Source organism: Phodopus roborovskii, unplaced genomic scaffold, assembly GCF_943737965.1.
Source record: "Phodopus roborovskii unplaced genomic scaffold, PHOROB, whole genome shotgun sequence".
Lineage (NCBI taxonomy): Eukaryota > Metazoa > Chordata > Mammalia > Rodentia > Cricetidae > Phodopus > Phodopus roborovskii.
The window spans coordinates 24,256,589-24,277,984 of NW_026126549.1; the positions used below are offsets into that span (position 1 = coordinate 24,256,589).

Here is a 21,396-nt window from a genome sequence, read left to right on the forward strand (position 1 = left end):
CATGGATTTGCCCCTTCTGGAAACTTCCTGAATCTTCCACTTAGCATAATATCATCGAGTTTGTCCACATTGTAATGCATGCTGATGAATGTCATTACCTTTTCAGGCTAGTCTGAAATACTTGTTGGGCATTCCTGTTGGCAATAAGATGACTGACTACCTTGGCTCTCCACATTCCTACAAACTTACTCAATGAATCTGGGGGAATCTCAGAGCTGGAAAATGCTTTCCTAGACGGTCAGGAACAAAGGTAGACACAGCTCTGTCACTTACCCAGGCAAAGTATCAGGCCTAGTTCCTAGCCCGGCCGCCAAAAAGTGGTAACCATATAAGGATCAGCTGCCTCCTAAGACTGTTACATGATTAGTTGATGAAATAGTATCTGGAAGCTCTCCAGTAAGACTCTTTTTCACAAGTTTCCTTTTCTGCTGTGGGTTTCCACAGTGCTGCTGCTGTTTTTAAAGTGATATGCCCATGAACTGGTAAACACGACTCCTGGAGTAACACTCATTGGGAAAGTAATTTGCAGAGCAAGTTTCCTCCCACTCTTATTCCTAGGACCACTACTGTGGGTTGAATGGAAAGAAAGGGCTCACGACGCTAGACTGGTAGCAAGGCCCCTGTGTATCAGCTGCAACTCCTCTATAGGTGACCACTTCCTGTCAGTGTTGTCCCACACGTGAAAACACTGACAGTGTGTTTGACTCATGAGGTTGGGTTAGTTACCACGAGTCTCAGCCACTGGGCACTGACTGTTCCCTGAAGGAAAAGGACAGTTAAGTCAGGCTGTGGTTCATGTTTCGTGGCTTCTCTGAAGGTGAGAATGACACATTTATCGGTCTATGCTAGAGATGACAAATGGACACAGTGTGCTAGAGGTGACAAGTTAATGCTAAATTACTGACATTGGTGGAGGAAGTCCTAGGTGAGCTTCAAAACTAACCTAAAAAAGGCGTGTTAACCCATAAGAACATCAGATTTTTAATCCCTCCCATTTTCCTTTCTTTTTCCTGTATGGTTCTGGGCCAGTTTCCTACGTTTAAAAAATGAAACAAGAGGTTGTGACTTTGGGGGATCTGTGAGGCATGGAAGGAGTTGGAGGGGGAAGAGGGAGGGGTAGAAATAATGTAAACATAGTACTAGTTACACTTTTATAAAGATCTTATGAATGGGTAGGGAGGGTCAACATGTAGAGACTTAAGAGAACAGAGGTCTGGGCCCTCTCTCCGACTAATGTGGTTTGATCAAGCCAGACCCCCTGAAACAGAGTTCCAGGTGATCCAACATTCAAAACAGCTTGGACAGAGCAGCCTTGCAGACTACAGCCAAGATTTCTGTGTCTTCTTAGGATCCCCAATGACAGTGCCCCCTACCAGCAGGAAGCAGTTTGGAAAGAACAAAGCCCAAATTCCCAAATATTGTCTATATATATGTTTGTTTTCATTTATATGGGGTTGGTTATAAATGGCTAATGACCACAACCATTTTTTTAAAGATAAAAAGGGGATTATAGTATACATATGAATACTTTGTTTTGGAGTGGATTTTCATTTATTGATACAATTTGGAGTCAATTTTGTGATATGTATATTTCTCCTCTAGTTTAGTTGTATTTATATAGCTCATGTGAAAATGTAATGTACAATTTAGTACAAATTATAGATAGATATAATAGTCAAAACTTTAGTTAGGTGAGTTAGGTTTTCGAGACACACAGAGATGTATTTGAGATAAATAGGCATTCTTCAAACCTTTCAAGGACCTATAGAATATTGCATTTAAAATGGTTTGGGGTTTTTCTTAACATGAGACATTTCTGCTCCTGTTAACACCACTTTCCTAATAAAGGAAGATGAACATCAAAGAACCTCTTTATGGAGTTTGCTTTCTCTATGGCAAGACTAGTCATTTGAGCAAGATACTGCTCTTATCTGGACTGTTTGACTTTAATTGTATGAAATGGACATACAGGACCCACAGGAAAGTGACTACTGATACAAGGTGGACATTGCTACAGAGTTCCTGCTTCATGGAAAAAGAGTCTGCCAGACAGTCTGCAGGACACAGAGAAAAGTGACTGACAAACTGCCAATACAGGTGGACAGTTTAGTTTCCTGCTCTGCTGAGGAGTCTGCCTGACACACTATGGCCTATAGGCTAAAGATGGAACAATACAGAAGAACTTCGAGTGACTGACCAGGCGAGTTGTCTCTGTCAATTCTAGAGTTTATATATTATCCTTCTGTTGGTCTTTGATGGAGTTGAAGACAGATAGTTAAGATTATAGTTTTCCTTAGTTAGGATTAAAGGTAAGTTACATATAGGACTTTAAACTCAACAAAGATAGGATAGATGATGGAATATTTTCTTTAAATCTTACTAAATGTTCATGGACTAAATATTGCTAACAATGGTTTTTATTTGATAACTGTTTTGTTATATATTTTACTATGTCAAAGTTCTTTATATTTTAGACAGAAAAGAGGAGATGATGATAGATGTCATTCTATAAATATGTTTCTCTTATTAGTTAATGAATAAAGCACCATTGGCCAATAGGAAAGCAAGACAGGCAGGACTAGGAGACTAGGAAGAGAGAGGAAGTAGTAGGGAGGATCAACATGTAGATACTTAAGAGAACAGAGGTCTGGACCCTCTCTCCGCTAAGATAAGACCACATGGAAATACTTAGATTAATAGAAATGGGTTAATATTTAAGACAGAGCTAGCCAATAAGCAATGATAATAACAGGCCAACAGCTTTGAATAAAAAAAAAAAAAAAAAGGTTCTTATGAATGGCAAAATAACCGCTGTGTTGGTGTTGTCTGATATCTGTGGCTTTGGGTTTAATATCTGCAAAATTACAAAAATGATGTCTTTTACACAAATTAGTAGAAAGAAAGTACGAGTCTAAAGGCAGGTTCTTGAGGGCATCTCAAACACTTGGAAAAGGCCAATTTATTGTTGTTGTTTTTGGTTTGATTTGGTAGTGTTTTTGTTTTGTTTTTTGGCTCATCACAGAGAACTGTGAAAGTAGCAAGGCTGCAATATTGTTATGGGCTCAGGTAAGCTGGCACTCGAATGTCATGCTCTCTTTTGGGTATGATGCTAATTTGTACCCCAAAAAATAAATGCTCAGCATCCTTAGTCATTAGGGAGATCCCAGTCAGAGCCCTAGTAAGATGCCACCACATACCTGCCAGAAGGGCTTCGTGTCAGTGAGGACATGCACACAGCAGAAGCTCTCCCCAGGGGAGTGTAAAAACAGTAAAGACATTGTGAAAAACAATTTAAGTTTCTTAAAGAAGGGGAACTATTTGTCAGGGAACCAGCATAAGGGAAAAGAGGGTAAGAAAGGGCATTAGAAGATTGAACATGAGCAAAGTATTAGTACACATGTTTTAACATGTCTTAACAAAGCCTATATATTGTATATATTGATAATACCTTTTTAAACAATAAATGTTCCCAAGAGATCTTTTGTGGCAACAAAACAAACAAACAAAAAAAAAAACATGGTGATAGTTACCTATGTGATAAGTTTACTAAAACAAAGTCATTGCATTAGAACTTAGAGTGAATTATATTATATCCAAATATATTATAAGCAAAGCTAGTGTTAAAAATAGAGAATGGGAAACAAACGCTTGGAGGGCACCTACTGGTCTCTTCAAAGCTCTGCTGTGATAACAAGGCTGGAGACAACATAAACATACATTAGTAGGAATCTGATGACATGTGTCTGAAAAGTAGAATCTTCTTGTAGTTTCTTGTTATGGAGATACAGTATCCTGCAGCCCAGGCTGGCTTTAAACTCCTTCTGTAGCTAAGGATGACCTTGAACTTCTGATTGACCTACTTCCACCTCCCAAGTCTAGAATCATATGGATGGTGGGATTGCATGCTGGACTTCCTGCAAACACTGCCAGTTCGGCTACATCCCTAGCCCTTGATGGGATCTTGTAATTGCAGTACATATTAAAAGGGAAAATAACCTCCAAAACACACTGCTAAGTGAAATGAAATATAGAAGTTTTAAGTATGCTAGCCTTCTATTTTTAAAAAAAAATCCCACGAAATGACAAGATGGTTCAGGGGATAAAGGCACTTGCCATCAAGCCTAACTGAGTTGGACACTCAGAACCCACATGGTAGAAGTATAAGACCCAACTCCCAAAAGCTGTCCTCTGACCTCTACTCATATCATGTGCATTGGCAAGCATACACACAATAATAATAAAATATGAGTATGTCCTACTATGCTTGTTTGTACATTTAATATGTTTGGAAATATACACAAATCTAGTAGCTTAGTTGTCCTGAGTATTTACAGGAACATGATGATATTATTTAAGGACAGTGACTTTACATGTTCCTTTATGTAATAAAATTTAACTTCCACAGTATTTGTGTGTACACTGCTAAAGACAGGGTGAATGTCTTTAGATTTGCTGCTTGGAGCTGCTGCTTTCTCTGGCTTTTTTTTTTTAACTGCATTTTTAAAAAATTGGTAAGCTAGTTTTCCCATTGATTCCTTTCCTCTCCTCCTTCCCCTCCTCTCTTTTTCTGTGCCATTTAAACTTATTTCTAATTCTTTTGTTTTTGTTTTTTGTGTGTTTTTGTTTTTAAAGACAGGGTTTCCTTGACAGCCCCAGCTGTCTTGTAACTCACTCTGTAGACCAGATTGGCCTCAAACTCACAAAGATCCATCTGCCTCCCAACTTTTGGGATTAAAGGTGTGTGCCACCACTGCCCAGCTTCATTTCCAATTATTTAATGGAGGGGACTTTAAAATGTTTTGATGTTAAACATATCAGAGTGTAGTATCTTCCCTAGTTTCATATTGAAAAACAGACAGGATAAGTATTGTTCCCAAGGTCACACAGCTTTTTAATGAAAGCATCTGAGTTTCTTGAATATGATTATTGGTATATTATGTCCAAATGATACCCATCCATCCATCTTATCCTGGCCTCTTTGGGTAATAGACAGGGACGAGAGGAAGGCTTGCAATGCACAAAGCAAACCCACCCTGGTGGTGCTTGTCTACAGTCCATCTACTTTCAAGTCCAAGGCAAGAGGATGGAATGTTCAAGGTCATTTGGTGATGCAGCATGAGATCCTGCTACAAAGTAAAAAGTATAAAGAGGGAGGCTATCGCTCAGTCATATAGCTCTTGTCTAGCCCTAGAGTCAATTCACAATGACACACACATACACATATACTCACAAACACTCTTGCATAAGCACACTCACACATATATGTTCACATAGAGGGGCACAATCCCATACTAACACATAAGCACACTCACACACACTCACAAACACACTCTTGCACAAACACACTCACATAGAAAGGCACACTTTTAAACACTCTCACAAGCACACACACACATACAATCACACTCTTGCACAAGCACACTGACACACACACACTCATACATGCACATATTCACACATACTCACAATCACACACTTGCACAAGCACACTTGCATAGGGAGGCACACTCACACATACACACACACAAGAGACATGCATACATACATGTATAGCTGGAACATGGGCCTGTGGCTAATGAGACCAACTCCTGTGAGTTAATGATTATTTCTTTGGTTGAAAGCTGAATGCCACAGACTGCTGTGTACAATTTCTAATTGCATCAGTAAGACCCTTCAAAAAGAACACCATAAGAGAAAGCACTCCCTACAGGCTCCCCTTGTTATCCATATTCACCCAGTCTCCTACCACACCGCACAGTAACAAAGCCCAAAGCAACCCAGGGTTGTCCCTGTTGGGAAAAAATTGCTTAAACCAGATCAAGAAGGCAAACGCTATTGAATTTCAAGACTCAGAATGATATGGGGCAAAGCTGGGACATTAGTTTCTCTTCTGACTTGCTTGCTGCCACACACTGAAGAACAGGACCAACTCTGGATAGAATGAACTGAATTTATTGCACAAAACCAACACTGTCACTATGCGGACAGAGAGCATATCAGCCATGCTCGAACAGGACAAGTGTGCAGAGGGGTGGCCTCCCTTCTCACTTGCTACCCACCTCTAACCTTGAAAACATATTTTAGGAGAAAAATTGTCATAAATTGCTTCTACTTGACTTATTTTCTGCATTTATTTATTTATTTATCTACCTACTTGCGTATACATGTATGTATGTAGCCCAGACTGACCTTGAACTCACCAGCCCCTAACTTAGATTCAGGCATAGGCTGTGAAGATATTTTGTTTTCAACTGTTCTTTTTGTAATTTTGCTTATGCATATGGGTGGTTTTTGTCTGTACCACATGTATGCCAGGTGCCCATGGAGGCCAGATGTGGACACTGAATCCCTGGAACTGGAGTTGCAGATGGTTGTGAGCCTCCATGTGTGTTGGGAATCAAACCCAGGTTTCCTGGAAGGGTATCCAGTACCCTTATTCATTAAGCTGTCTATCTACCAACCCCTGCCCCGATTTAAATTAAACAGTAGAAAGTTGCTTACTAAATAGGGAAAGGTTTAAATTACATAACAAATAAAACAATGATTAGATTCGTGGGGACGACTGAGCCAGTGAGCCAACAGCATCTTCCATGGTTTCCTTGGTTGGAGGTAATGCTGTGTGGGATAAAGGTATCCCACCTTCAGATTCCTACCTTGAGTTTCTGCCCTGCCTCTCTCAATAATGAACTTGACCTAGAAGTAGCCTCCTGTCTGAACACCCCAAGTGCCAGGATTAAAAGCGCATGCCACCATGCCTGGTTTATAGTCCTGGAGAGCAAACCTTGAATCACAAACACTTTAGAAATTTGCCAATTATTTTTGAGGTAGCACTGCCATAGGAAGCAAGATATACATTAGGGATAAAGAATATCATACCTAAAATTTTTGCTTGTTTGTTTGTTTTGTTGTTGTTGTTTTGAGACAGGGTTTCTCTGTAGACCAGGCTGTCCTGGAACTCACAGAGATCTGCCTGCTCTGCCTCTCCAGTGCCACCACTGCCTGCTCCTAAAGAAAAAATTGAAAGAGCTCCAGGAGGTGGAGAGAAGGCTAGGCATCACATGGCTACTCACAACAATGTGAGTATCTGATGCCTCTTCTGACCTCCACAGGCACCAGGAATGCATTTGGTGCACATACATACATGCAGGCAAAACACTTCAAAGGACAGGACTGTTAGTCTGTCCTTGGGGTTCTGACAGAATACGCCCTCAGCTGCAGCCACTAAGAGCACTACCTATGCACATTCACTATGTTCCTTTTTTAAAGGGCCTGCCCACCTCCCATCTTCCTCTCTTTCTTTCTCTCCCTTTCTCTGTCTCTTTCTGTGTATTTGCTCCTATCTCTCTCTCTGTTTCTTTGCCTGTCCCCAGAGGCTAGTTTCCCCACTCCCCTCCCTGCTTTTCCCATTCCCTTTCCCCTAATTTAAAAACAAAAACAAGCAAACAAAAAAAAAACCTCTTGTGAGCTCTGTCTCATGGCATCTTTCTCTCTAGTGACTTGGTGTGGTCAGACTGCCTGGTATGTTCTGTGAGCCCCAGTTGGCCTAAATTAGTCATGGTTTTCTTAGTTGCTAATCAGTTCAGCTTGTTTCCATTAATGGCTTCCCTGCTACCCTCAACTGGAAGAAAACTAGCCCCTTCCAGAGGATGGACTGCTTGCCCACACACAGCAAGAATGCCTTAAGCTATGGATTGAGGAGCAGATGACCCTGGTCATCTAGGAACAGGTTGAAGATCCAAGTGAAGATCAAAGACACCTGTGCTTCCTGAGATAAAACCATAGCAGCCATGCAGGATCTGGCTTGAGTGAGAGTGGTAAATTCACAGTACCCAGGTTGAGCTATCCAGAGCTGAGGGTCCTGCTAGTTTGGTGTTCAGGTCAGGTATGCATTTATAGAAACTCCAATAAGGGTTCTCTCTTTCTCTCTCTCTCTCTCTCTCTCTCTCTCTCTCTCTCTCTCTCTCTCTCTCTCTCTCTCTCTCTCTGTGTGTGTGTGTGTGTGTGTGTGTGTGTGTGTGTATGTGTGTGTGTGTTCACATATGTGCTGAGGTACTTGTGGGGGGTTGCATGTGGATGTTTGTGCAGGTCTTAAAGACAATAGTAGTTGTTCCTCAGATGCCATTTTGTTGTTGTTGCTATGTTTTTTACTTTTACATATTTGTGTGGGTTGGTGGCAGGCATTTGTGTGCTATAACATGGATGTGGAGGTCAGCAGCCAACTTGCAAGAATCAGTCCTCTCCTTCTACTATGTGTGTCCCAGGGATTGAACTCAGGTTGCCTAACCAGTACCTCTACCCAGTGAGCCTTCTTAGTGACCCTAGGTTTTTGTTTGTTTTGTTTTCAAGACACTTTCATCAGCCTATAGCTCACCTAGCAGGCTAGCCTAGCTGGTGAACCCCAGGGATCTGCCTGTCTCTACCCCTATCAAGATTACAAGCATTTACCATGCCTGTGTTTTTTGTTCATTTGTTTGTTTTGGATTTTTTTATGTGGGTTCTAGGAATTGGGCTCATTTCCTGACACTTGGAAGGCAAGCACCTTACTGACTAAACTTCCCCAGCCCTAATCATTCTTTAGTGTTCTTTTCTTGCTTTGAATGTATTTATGCCTTCATTATTGCCATCCATAAGACAGCACTATTGCTTCCTCCCACGTTTCTTATATAATTCTATACTTCTAATTTTCCTTTTGGGCAGAATATCACAGAGCTGCGTATGACCTTCCAGTAACTCAGGCAAAGAATTCATCAAGATGTTCTTATCTGTCTAGGGGAAAACCCTGAGATGGTTCAGAAAAGGAAGGAACAATACAGATGTCTGCTGTCACAGTTCTTTGGAAATATCCCATGAGCCCTAGGTAAGATTCTTGTCTCTCTACTCATGGGCCTCATTAGCTACTACAGACCTCATAGCACCAGTCTGTGGTGTGCTCCTTAGACTAGAAACCACACTGCTTCCATGATGGCCTGTTCAGGTGCGGATCTGTTCTACTTCACCAACTATAAGTCTCCTTATTGAATTTCTATCTGTCCTTCCACGCTCTATTTGACCTGTTTAATCAACATGAGGATAAATTATAATCTTTACATGGTTTTTACAATAACCACAGATATTGGCCTGTACATGTATATTTACCCTACCTTTTATCCCTATGGTTTTAACATGGTACTAATATTCTGAAGTGACACAGACAAATCTTTACTTATTCTTTAAGATATATAAGCATATCCTTTAAGATAAATGCATTTTCTCTTATTTATCATCAATACATCCTAAGGTAAATCCTTTTTAAAAATTCTTGTCTTGACACACTATTTTCAAGTACAGAATTTTCCTCAAAGTACATAATTTGTCCATTGCAACACTGTCAATAAGATCTTTTTTTTTCTATTACTTTACATAGTTACTATGGTTATATCCTGAAGTATTGCATGAGGAACTTTTAATGACAAGTCAAAAACCTACTTTTGTGGAGAAACTATGGTGCCATGGCTACTTCAGGTATTTGTGTTCATCCCATTCCCTATCAATCCTGTTTAAATGGATACTGCATTTTACAGATGAGAAAACTGGGCTGGAGTTAGAGGCTGATTCCTCATTGAGCTTCAGATCCTGTCCTTTCTTCTGGAAGAATACTTCCTCAGTGCCCTGTAGATTAGGAAACTCACAGGTGCACTCTCCCTGCTTTAGGAAACTCACAGGTGCACTGTCCCTGCTTTAGGAAACTCACAGGTGCACTCTCCCTGCTTTAGGAAACTCACAGGTGCACTGTCCCTGCTTTAGGAAACTCACAGGTGCACTGTCCCTGCATTAGGAAACTCACAGGTGCACTCTCCCTTCAAATGCTATCATCTACACATAAGTATGCACAAGACTGTTCAAAATGGATGCAGTTGGGATCTTGCACTGGATATGAATACAAACTCTACTCTACTAAAAATGTCCTCAAACTGTGATCCCACATTTGGTAAACACTTCAAAGGGGTAATGTACTTTGAGATTTAAAATGTATTTAGGTCCTAATTTCCAATACCTGCACCTGCTTATTGGCCATCAGCACGTTTTAATACAGGATGTGTCACATCCTTGGTTTCAGGTCAGAACTCTAGGAGCACACAAGCTCTCTCTACTTCCCCTTGGCTGGCATGCTATTACAATCAGACTACATGCTTTCAGAATACCGTCTGACTCTACTGAAGGAAGGCTACCTCCAAACATGGAAGAAGTTGTGGAAAGAAGATAGTTTGAGCACAAGCAGGCGAAATGCTAGACTTGCTCTAATCTATTTTTAAATGGCTGTCAGATGCCTGTAACTGACACCCTTAATTGGAAGTTCTGAGGTTTAAATGTGTTCATTAAGATTTACTAAAATATAACATGATAATGAATCCATTTTTTAAAATTGAATTTCCTTTTGGTCTGACTTTTTAATCTCAAGGTTTCTTTAATCTATTTAGTGATAGTATAAGTCATTTTTAAATACCCAGTGGTTTTCCAGCAACTTGATCTATTACTGCACAACACACTGCTGCCCACCTAGAAAGCTAACATTTCCTAATCATTCAGATAACCCCATGCAAAAAGAATATTTGGACAAAATATTCAAACACACAGGCCTAGTATCAACTAAATATTTGCCTTGACTCCTCAAGTTTCAGTATATATACTCTTCATTTACAAATCGATCTTTTGGGCCACTTTTTGTTTGCTATTTCTGACTGTCAAGACAGACATGATGTGAAAGGAATGATCTTAGTCACTGACAAACCAAACCAAACAAACATTTTAAAATGTTCCCAAGTTTTATAGAACTCAGAGGGGACTTGACACAAGACTGGAGTATTTGCGTTAAAGCCCTACATATCGCAATATCCCATCCAGCCTCAGTCTGTCTCAGAAGGAAACAGGCTGCTTTGTTCTCTGTTGTAGAAAATGTCAAAGGTGATATTTAAGGCACAGCCAATCCTTGTTAAAAACTGAAAGTCTCCATACTTACTTTTCAATACTGTCTATCCGAGAGATGTTATTGGAGGGCTGGCTTGTTGTCCCCTGGATGTACGTGAAGCATGGATTGGACGTCCTTATGTCCTTGTCCCCTGATGGGGACTCAGATTCAGGATCTTGTCCACAAACAGATCAAAGAGCAGTTGGGTCTGTTTCAGAATGACTCGTGTCTTCCTAGGAGGGTAAAGTCCGTGCCCAAGCAAGTTCTAGAAGGAGAGCATGTTTTGCCTGCCCTTGAATGAAATAGGTCACTGCTGAATCTGGAGAATATTTTTCAGCATCACTGTGATGAAACTTGAGGGCCGCTTTCTGCAGTAGGTGCCACACTTGTTGACGCTGCTTGCCTGCCGGAGAGGCCCTGGCAAAGGGACTTGATGAAACACAGCCCCAAGGGAGCTGAAATCCAGAAGAGCTGTCACTGACTGCTGCTGGACACGGAAGGACAGCTCTCTGCACAAAGTCTATGCAGCACCTTGACTTAATTGCCCTCCTCTTAGGAAAGCAATCAAGTTGAGGGAATTAGGCGTCTGAAGTCATGATAGGAAACCCCCGGGGAGGGTGGGAGGGAGATGAAAATAAGTGCTCATGCATTGTTCCTTTAGAAATGGCACTGAACTTCCCCTGAAATTCTCTGAGGAGAAGACACAAAGGCAGGACACCACCACCCCACCTCAGAAATTTGAGGCCATTCTCATTGATATGATGAGTTTAAGGTCAGCCTAGGCTATATGAGACCTAGTCTTTAAAACAGTCAGGCATTGTAGCACACACCTTTAATCCCAGCACTTGGGAGGAAGAGATAAGCAGATCTCTTGTGAGTTTGGGGCCAGCCTGGTCTCTATAATGAATTCCAGGCCAGCTAGGGCTACATGGAGAGACCCCCATCTCTAAATAAATAAATAAACAAAAAAAAAAATATGAGAAACACAGAAAAGTGTCACCGGGCCCTAGTCCTTCAGTTTGTCAGCAATTATTCCTGTTTCAAAGTTTTTAAATGGGTGTTTCTTTGAAATTTGTTCAAACCCAAGAAAAGGACATGGAAAATCCAGAGGTGTCCTTTTGTAAGTCCCCTTGCCTCACTACAAAAATATGTTAATGCTTGATACCTGGAAACTGACTAGCTAGAAGGAAACCTCTTGTGAGACAGAGATGGCTAAAATTAGCAGCTCTAAGTGGGTGACTTTGAAAGGGACATGACCGAAACTCCACTCTGTGGTGAGCACTGTGCTCCTCAAAAGCACTGTGTCTGCACGGCACACTGTGTTCCTCGCTGTTCTGGGCAGAAGAGATGCACAAGACAAAAAAGTCACTATCTGAGATTAGTTAATATCGAGACGTAGGCTGTCCAGCTGCGGGGTTCAGTTTATCAGTTTTGTCTACACAGAAGAAGGAAGATACTGAGAGCTCAAAGGCTCTGAAGTAACACCCCCCCCCTTGCAAACACACCCATGAAATGGGACTGAACATAGAGAGAACCAAATCCCTGTGACTATGGCTATCAGCTCTTTTCATGTAAAGCTGGGGATCTCGACTCCAGAGAAAGAGAGAAAACTTGAAAATGGGAATGAAAAGGAGGTGATGATGAAAAGTAAGCAAACTGGGCCACTGAGATGGCTCAGTGGGTAATGGCTCTTATCACCAAGCCTGACAACCCAAGTCCCATCCCGGGGTGCACTTGCTAGAAGGGAAGGACTAATTCCTGCAGGCTGTTCTCCAACCACTATGCATGCTGCGGCACATGCACATACACACACTAAATACATAAATAAACAAATGTACTAAAAATACTAAGAATAAAAAAAGCCACACACACAGAGCAGGAGAGGATAAAGCCAAGAATGAACAAATGGCCCAGGACAATAGATCAATATGACATGGTTAAGAGAGATGTGCATATGTGGGACAATTGAAACTCACTTGGAGGCTTACTTTTGTTTCAAGACCAAGCACTTGAATTCCTAGCATTTGTCTCCTAGTAAAATAGATGTAATGATACAGATATCTGCATACCCATGTTTGCTGAGGCAGAATTCATAATGACCTGGTTATGCAATCAGCCTATGTGCTCCTCAACAGATGAGTGGATAAAGAAAACATGGCACATATGCACAACGGACTATTCAATCAGTCATTGGGGCAAAGAAGTTATGTTGTTTGAAAGAAAATGGATGGAACTGGAGGTCATTGTGCAAGATAAGCCAGTCTCCCAAAAACAAGTGTGATGGTTAATCATTGACAACTTGACTGAGAAGTCACCACTGAAAAACACCTCTGACTGTGGGCGAGGGTATTTCCAGAACTGTCAGGGGCTAGAAAACTAACCTGAATGTGGGCAGCACCATTCTATGAAGTAGGGTCCTGGGATGCATGAACAGGAGGAGACTTGCTAAGCAGCACATTCATCATCCACTCTGCTTCTTCACTGAAGATGCCATGTAACCTCGTGTACCTGCCACCACACCTTTCCTCACCATGGTGGGCCATGTCCTCTCCAACTATAAGCCAAAACAAACCATTCCTCAGTCAAGTTGCTTCTTGTCTGGTCTTTGATCTCAAGAACTAGAAAAGAAACCAACAGAACAAGCATGGTGTATTTTCTATCATGTGTGGAATTGGGGATATTAGGTTTGGTTTTTTTTCTTTGTTTGTTTGTTTGGTTGGTTGGTCAACTTGGCACCAGCTAGGGTCATCTGGGAAAAGAGAACCCTTGGTTGAGGAAGTGCCTCCATCTGACTGGCCTATAAGTGTGTCTGTGGGGGTGTTTCCTTGACTAATAACTGATGTGGCAGGGGCGGGGAGCGTCCACTCTGGGCAGTGCCACCACCAGTGAAGGTGGTCTTGGGCCCTAAACAAAAACAGGCTGATGAGGCATTGGCAGCAAACTAGTAAGCAGCACTCTTCACGGCCTCTGCCCCAGTTCTTGCCTCCTGATTCCTGCCTCAAGTTCCCGCCCTGACTTCCCTCCATGGCAGACAGTAAACTATGAGATGAGACAAACCCTTTCCTCCCCCAGATTACTTTGGCTCATGGTGTTTTTCTTCTGAACTAGAACAGGTGGGCAGGGAAGGTAGAATAGGAACAATTTGGGAGATGAGAGGTAGAGGAACAACAAGGAAGCAAAACAGAATAGGTGAGCAGGTCAACATACATGTAAGCCTTAGTATGGAAATGCTATGGTGCCACCCATTGCTTTGTGCGATATAGATACTAACAAAAGCAAAACAAATGTATGAAGCTGAAAGATATATACATATATGTATATATATATATGTGTGTGTGTGTGTGTATATTCATATGTATTAGATCTGACAGCATTTGCTTTGTTAATCATCTCATCAGCCAGATACTAAGATTTTTGTTTTAACAACAGATTTTTTTAAGAGCACGGGTACACAAAAATCAGGAACAGAAACCATTGAATTAAGCCCTACTTGGCCAGGGTATTTACTCAGAATTTTCTGTATTTACTCAGAGGAAAGATAGAAGATGTAAGATTTTGAAGAGGAAAAGTAAGGTCTATTCATCTTTATTACATTAAAAATACGTTTGTGATTAAAAACAAAAAGATAAAACATGAAGCACCATCCCAAGCAAAGCAATATGGAATGTAAGGAAATATGTTTAAGTGACCTCTTTCTCTGAAGCTCTAAGCCAGCAGTTCTGCATCTGTGGGTTGCAACCCCTTTGAGGGTCAAATATCAGATATTGTGAATATGAGATACTTACATTATGATTTGCAACACTAGCAAAATTACAATTATGAAGTAGCAACAAGATAATTTTATGTTTGGAGGAGGTCCCCACAACATGAGGAGCTGTATTAAAGGGTCCCAGCAGTTAAGAATGTTGAGAACCACTGCTTAAGCAAGAGAAAAATATTTCATTTCTAGGGAGAATCCCCTTCTATTGAGTACAGTTAGAAATGTATTTTTATATCAGATGTTTTTACAACCCTCTTCCCAGAATCCCATTTGTTATATTCTTAGTTTCACATATGAGTAGATGTCCTAGTGATCACAGAGAGGTTTGGGGGGTAGAGATCTAGTCAGACACTAGCTAATCCGAATACTTAGAGCAAATTGATTAGGTTCTGAACTGCTCTTTGCTCCCTTAACTTGGGTTAGTTATGTGGGGGAGGTTATCTGCTCACATTAGTCTTCCTGGCATGGTAGATTTGTGAACACTGGCGTAGGATGTCAGGAGTGATGTCATAACCTCCCCTGCTGAACACATTCTTGGCTGAGACTTGGAACTAATCACATGTCTAATCAGAGGTTCTGCCAGAGTCCTTAGGACAAGCTACAGCTACTTAAGTATCTCTTGCTTTAGGAAACTATCAGTGTTTGAGAAGGGTGTCTACACACATGACACACACACAGAAACATAAAAATAAAACCTAATAAAAGAAAAGAAAGAAAAATCAAACAAACAAAACCTACCAGACAATATCAATAAAACCAACCATAGCTATTATGCTGGGGAAAAAGTCACTATGGAAATCACCTAGAGGCATGCAACAATTTGATATCTTAAGAATGACTGAAAACCTACTCGGCTTTGGGCAATGGCAATGAATCTCTGGGATGTTCTGCCTGAATCCATTCCCATTCCCTCTTCTCACTTTGAAGTACAGAGGTTCTGTTTAGGCTATTTTCACTGTTGTAGGTAAAGGGGGCTCATTCGGTTAAAACAGTGAAAATGCTTGTGCTCCACAGGGCCAGTGATGGATGTAATCTTGGCAACAGTTGAGTGGAGAAGGGCGCCAACACTTAACTTCCTTAAGAATCAGACTGCGGTGGAGGCTGTGTACATGTCCCATGCAGATCAGGGAGAGCCTAACTGTTGGCATAGCCTCAGCATGAACAAAAGGCTCAAGTCAGGACGTTGCAGAATTGAACCTCAGGGCAGGCTTGAAAATGGCAGAAACTTAAATGCCCTCCTCTCTATTCTCACTAATCTCTTGGCAGAATGTGGGAAATACAATGGCTGGAGAGACTTGGGCACAGTCTCTGTCCAGTCATTAAATACTATCAAGTTTTCAGACACAGGGGCCATTGTCAAGAGAAAGTCTTAGAGAAGAAAAGATTTAATGACAGTAAAGTGCAGTAGTACACACCTGTTTCCCAGCACTTGAGAAGCTGAGGCAGGAGGATCACTAGAGTACAGGTGTTTGATGCCATGCTGGATAATATTAGTAAGATCTCACCTCAGCAAACAAAACAAAGTTAGGACTAAAAGAAATTAAGCAAATGGAAGGGAAAGCTGGCTCAGCAGTTAAGAGCACTGATTGATCTCCTAGAGGCCCTGTGTTTGGTTCCCAGCACCCACATAGTGACTCAAACCATCTTTAACTCCAGTCCTGGGGGATCTGATGCTCTTTTCTGGCATCCATGGGCACCAGGAACACATGTGTTATATAGACATACATGCAAGCAAAGCACTCATACACATAAAAAATAAAAATAAATAACTGCCCCCCCAAAAAAAAGAAGGTTGGGGATTTAGCTTTCCTAGCAAGTGTAAGGCCTTAGATCATGTGCTTAGCTCAACAAATAATAAATAAATAAATAAATAAATAAATCCATGTCTATATACTTTGAGGAGGTACAATTTCAGAGTTGACCCAGGCAAGTTACTAAACTATAATACTACTACTACTACTACTACTACTACTACTACTACTAATAATAATAATAATAATAATAATAATAATAAAACCAAAGATCAGCAATAATCTTTGGGAACAAGAGGTAATTTAGAGTTACCAAAACATATTATCTGAAAGTTTAAATTTTCAATAAAAAAGTATGAGATGTGCAAAGAAATAAGAAAGATTCTCAGAAAAATATGTTAACAGAAACCATTTTTCAATATTACCCTTTTACTAAAGTCAAAGATATTACAGCAAAGTAAAACTAAAGACCTAGACCTTTAAGAAACATGAATGAAAGCTATCCTTAATAAAATTGAATCCAAAACCACATAAGCATCATCCCCCATTTGTGACAGAGTAGGATGGTTCCTAGGAATGCAGTGAATGGTTTCACATCTGATAACTGATACAATATACTGTTAATATAATAAAAGGCAAAACTACATCCTAAGTTCAGCAGAGATAGGTAAAGTGGAGCAGCCATTAATGATAACAAACTGGACAGCAGACACAGTTGCATATATCTGTCAGAAGGCTAAGGCAGAGGATCACAGGTTTGAAGGTGACCTGAACAGTACTCAAGCGAGCTGTGAGCTCAGTTTTACCAACCCAGTGAACTCTAACGCTTGCTGACCACCCTCTCCTCCCAAAAAGATGATGTCTATACCTCTGCAAGCATAGCACTTCTCTATGTGTATTATTACCCTCTTTTCCCAGAGGCTGTTCAATCCTGGATTCTTGAAGGCAGAAAGAGAACTTAGTTCTGGAGTGGAAGACCCACAACGGTGGCTATATGTGCATTACAACATGCCCCTCCAAAGGTGTTTGCCTTGTAAGTTTCAGCTTTGAGTCCATGCTTTCCCTTTTCTAGACCCCATGCCAAGGGAGCAGCCCACAGCATTAGCTTCCTAACCTTTTCTTTCCACATTCATCGCTACCACACTACCACAGCACCTCAGCCATCACGAAAACTAAGGCTTCCCAGAGAACATTTGGCAGAGCAGTGTTCATATCTCTTTCTTGTGTATGACTCATCCGGGGTTCAGGATAGTGCTATCCTGGGGTCTCTATGGTTCTATGAGGAGGTCCACCAAAAATTGAATTCTAGGAAAATGCAGGCCCTTGCATTCATTAGGATTCCCCATAAACTACGGAATGCATTGTGGGAAACAGCCCCACACTGTAATGGAGGTTGAGAAGACACAGGGAAGCCAGTGGTAGTTCCAGCCCAACGTTGCCTGAGCCTTGAAGGGAGTGACAGTCATGTCCCATTTCGGGATGAGCACTCAGTAGCCACTAGAAGAAGACCAAAGCTGAGAGCCACAGTAGTTTCTAATTACAGTGCAAATTTATAATTATTTAAGGGGAATCTGATGGGTACACCATATCCATTTATCAAAACGCTATCAGTGGCTTCCCAACTTCCCCAGCCACAGGCTACTAACTAGGTTTATAGTACCAGACATGCCCAAACTGGACTGCCTTTATACACCATGCTCTGTGTCAAGATAGGGGAAAGGTAAATTGTACCTGTTCTAGTGATAAAAACACTCTGACCAAAAGTGACTTAGGAGTGGAAAGAGTTTGTTCCAGCTTATACTGGGAGGTCAAAATCCATCACTGAGGGAAGTCAAGGCAGGAACACACAGCAGGAACTTGAAGCAGAAACCATGGAGGAATGCTGTTTTCTGGCTTGCTGGCTGGCTCATGCTCAGCTAGCTCTCTTACACAGTGCAGGACCACCTGCCTAAGGATGGTGCTGCCCACAGTGGGCTGGGTCCTTCCATGTCAATCATCAGCCAAGAAAATCTCTGCACAGACAAAGCCACTGACTAATCTGATTTAAGTAATTAATGTAGGTTTTCATTCCCAGGTGGCAGTAGGCTATTTCACGTTGACAATAAGAACTAACAAGACTGTATCCATGACTCTGAGCACCATGGTTTTAAATGGCACTGAGGTGGTAGTTTTTGTTTTGTTTTGTTTTGTTTTGAAGACACTCTATAATATCAGTTTGGGGGCCCTGAAAGCAACTTATGACTAGTAAAGATATACTATGATCCTTCAAAAGTTTTGTTTTCTTTAGTTCCACAAAGAATTCAATCAGAATCACGATACAATCCAACAATCCCACTGCTAGACATATGCTCAAAAGAATTGAAAATGAGGACTCAGAAAACTCAGGCCCTGACACACCAAATTAATTGAAACATGATTTGCAACAGCCAGCAGGAGGAAACAGTGCAGATGTTTATCACATGATAAATGAATGCACAAAGTGCAGTGAAGACACACACACACACACACACAGACAAACACAATTCAGCCTTTTTAAAGGGAGGGGGTTGAGACAGGTGTATTACAATGTTACCCAGCCTGCTTTCAAACTCATGGCAATCCTCCTGCCTTAGCTTTCTGAATACTGGGGTTCTGTGTGTGCACCATCACAACACAGGTTTTAAATTGCCTGAAATGTGCAATCCTGTTTCATCTACCTGCCTATCCAAGAGGCTTGTGCTGCCATGCCTGGCAAGAATAACACTCTTATGCACCCTGAGATATGGCTGAACATTTAAGGCACCGTGCTTAGTGAATTCATTGAATGCAAAAGGACAAATTGTATGGCTTTAGTTACATAAACTACCTTGGGTGTCAAATACAGAGAAGCAGAAAACAGAATGATAATTACTGAGGGGTAATGAGGAATTACTGATAGATGGGAACAGTTCCTATCTAGTATAATGAAAATCTTCTGGAGACTGATAGAGGTAATGATTACCTCATATTGTAAGTGTAATGCTACTAAACTATTCACTTCAAATGGGTGTGATGACTGATAAGTTTTACATTATTTACACTTTGCCACTTATCTTCTTGATAAAGATGCCCTTCCTCACCACTGTAATAAACTATGATAATATGACTGTGTTTATACAATATATTAGCTCTCTGAGACCTGGGTATCACAAGGTAGGAAATACACTTATGCAAAACAATGCAAAATATTTTAAGAAACAAACTGAAGAGTGTGCATCCGGAAAGCCCCTCCCAAGTACTAACCACAATGGGAGGAAACATAAGAGGGTGAAAACCAAAAGTTTACAGCCAAAACTTAGAGTCTATGTTACTGTGTTGTGTATAGGCTGACACAGCGCAATCACAAATTCAGGAGAGATGGAAGCACCTGAGCTTTTTTTGTGTTGGTCTGTGCTTTCAGTTCATAGAACAGCCTTGTTCCCAACACTTTTGAGGCAAACAGCTTTGAAGTACTTGAATAAACAGAAGCCCTTTTAAACTTCGTAAGTCACCAGAACTAGCTAGTCTGTGTTGAAGAACTCCGAGGACAGTTAGGATGAAATAGGTTAAGTGATGATGAGCTAGAAGGCTGCTGAACACGCGATGCTATTTCCAAAACTGAATCTGTGCTTTTAAATTTAAAAAGTTTTGCCCCAGAGGACAACCTAGTTGGATCTGCCACAAAATTTAGGGACAGCTAAGTGCACAAACAAATAATTCATGAAGTAAACTGTAAGGTGGTACCCAGAAAAAAAGAAGGCATATTTTGATTAATATTGCATAAACTAAGGGATATAAATCACTTCTAGTGGTAAAATTCTTGGAAGTTTTCTGCACAGAAAACCCAGTTTCTCGACTTAAAGTTGTCACAGCATTAAAGAATGTGCAAAAATGGGTCTGGAGAGGTGGCTAAGTGGATACTTGCTGCCCTTTCAGAGGACCTAAGTTTAGTTCCCAGCACCCACATCAGGTAGCCCACAAGCACCAGAGGACCTGCTACCCTTTCCTGGCCTCTGCAGACACCCCACACACTGACACACACAAGACACATAAGTAAGAAGGCACAAAGATTCTGCCATTGGCTTGATGATGGGAAATGAAAGTTCAGTCCAAAATGAAATGCTTCCCTTGGGAGGAAAGTGATAAGCATTGCTACATAGGGGCGTCGGTGTGGGAGCTTTAAATTTTACTATTTGTAGACATTAATGAGCTTGGGTAGATGCCAAGTTAAAGAACATAAAAGTAACAGGATGCTAAAAAATGACAACGTTGAGTCTCCTGCAATAAACATTAAATTCTAAATCACTGTCACCTGGGGCCGTTTTTATTCCTCATCTGTTCTCAGTTCCTGTACACTTTCTTGCTCTTTATTCAGGCAATTTCTGGACTAATACTGGTCAATAAATGATACTCCCAGCAACTCCACTATACACTGTTCCCAACTCCTTAGACTCCTGCTGTTAATCTTTAAAACTCAGCCCTGGCAGATGAGGTTGTACTACTGTTTGGCATGGATCTTGGATTGTCCAGTTGTCAAATGATGGTCAAGTGGAGGAGAACTAAGATCGGCCCTGGTGTCACCTTCTCAGTGCCAGCTGTGTCTTCATCTCCTCCTTGGTTCCCCTTCTGCTGAGACCCACCCGGGGCTTGTTACCCACAAAGGCATGTAAGAGCAGGATCTTACACTTTTGAAGACTGTGGGCTCCACCCTTCAAAGCTTTAAGGAGATAAATTTAGACATGAAACAGGAAGTAATCTTTATGTGACTGAGCGGGATCATAGAGAAATTATTGGCCCCAAAATATTTTGAAGCTGAAGTGTGGGGGAGCCGTTCTCGGTCATTAGCATGGACCAGAATCCCCTGTGGGGTTTTTGAAGCTACACAGTGTTGGGGGGGGGGCCAGTTCATTTTCTGATTCAGGCTGTCTGTGCTGGAGCCTGAA

General features: G+C 41.2%; 1 protein-coding gene across 1 annotated transcript in view; it reads right to left on the reverse strand.

Annotated features, from left to right (window-relative positions):
• The window catches only part of Alpk2 (alpha kinase 2), a 120,823-nt gene extending 109,777 nt beyond the window's left edge, over positions 1-11,046 (reverse strand). Inside the window, exon 1 of the mRNA XM_051200869.1 lies at positions 10,997-11,046. The gene's annotated coding sequence lies outside the window, so the exon portion shown is untranslated. The remainder of the gene's footprint in view (positions 1-10,996) is intronic.
• Positions 11,047-21,396: the final 10,350 nt, after the last annotated feature.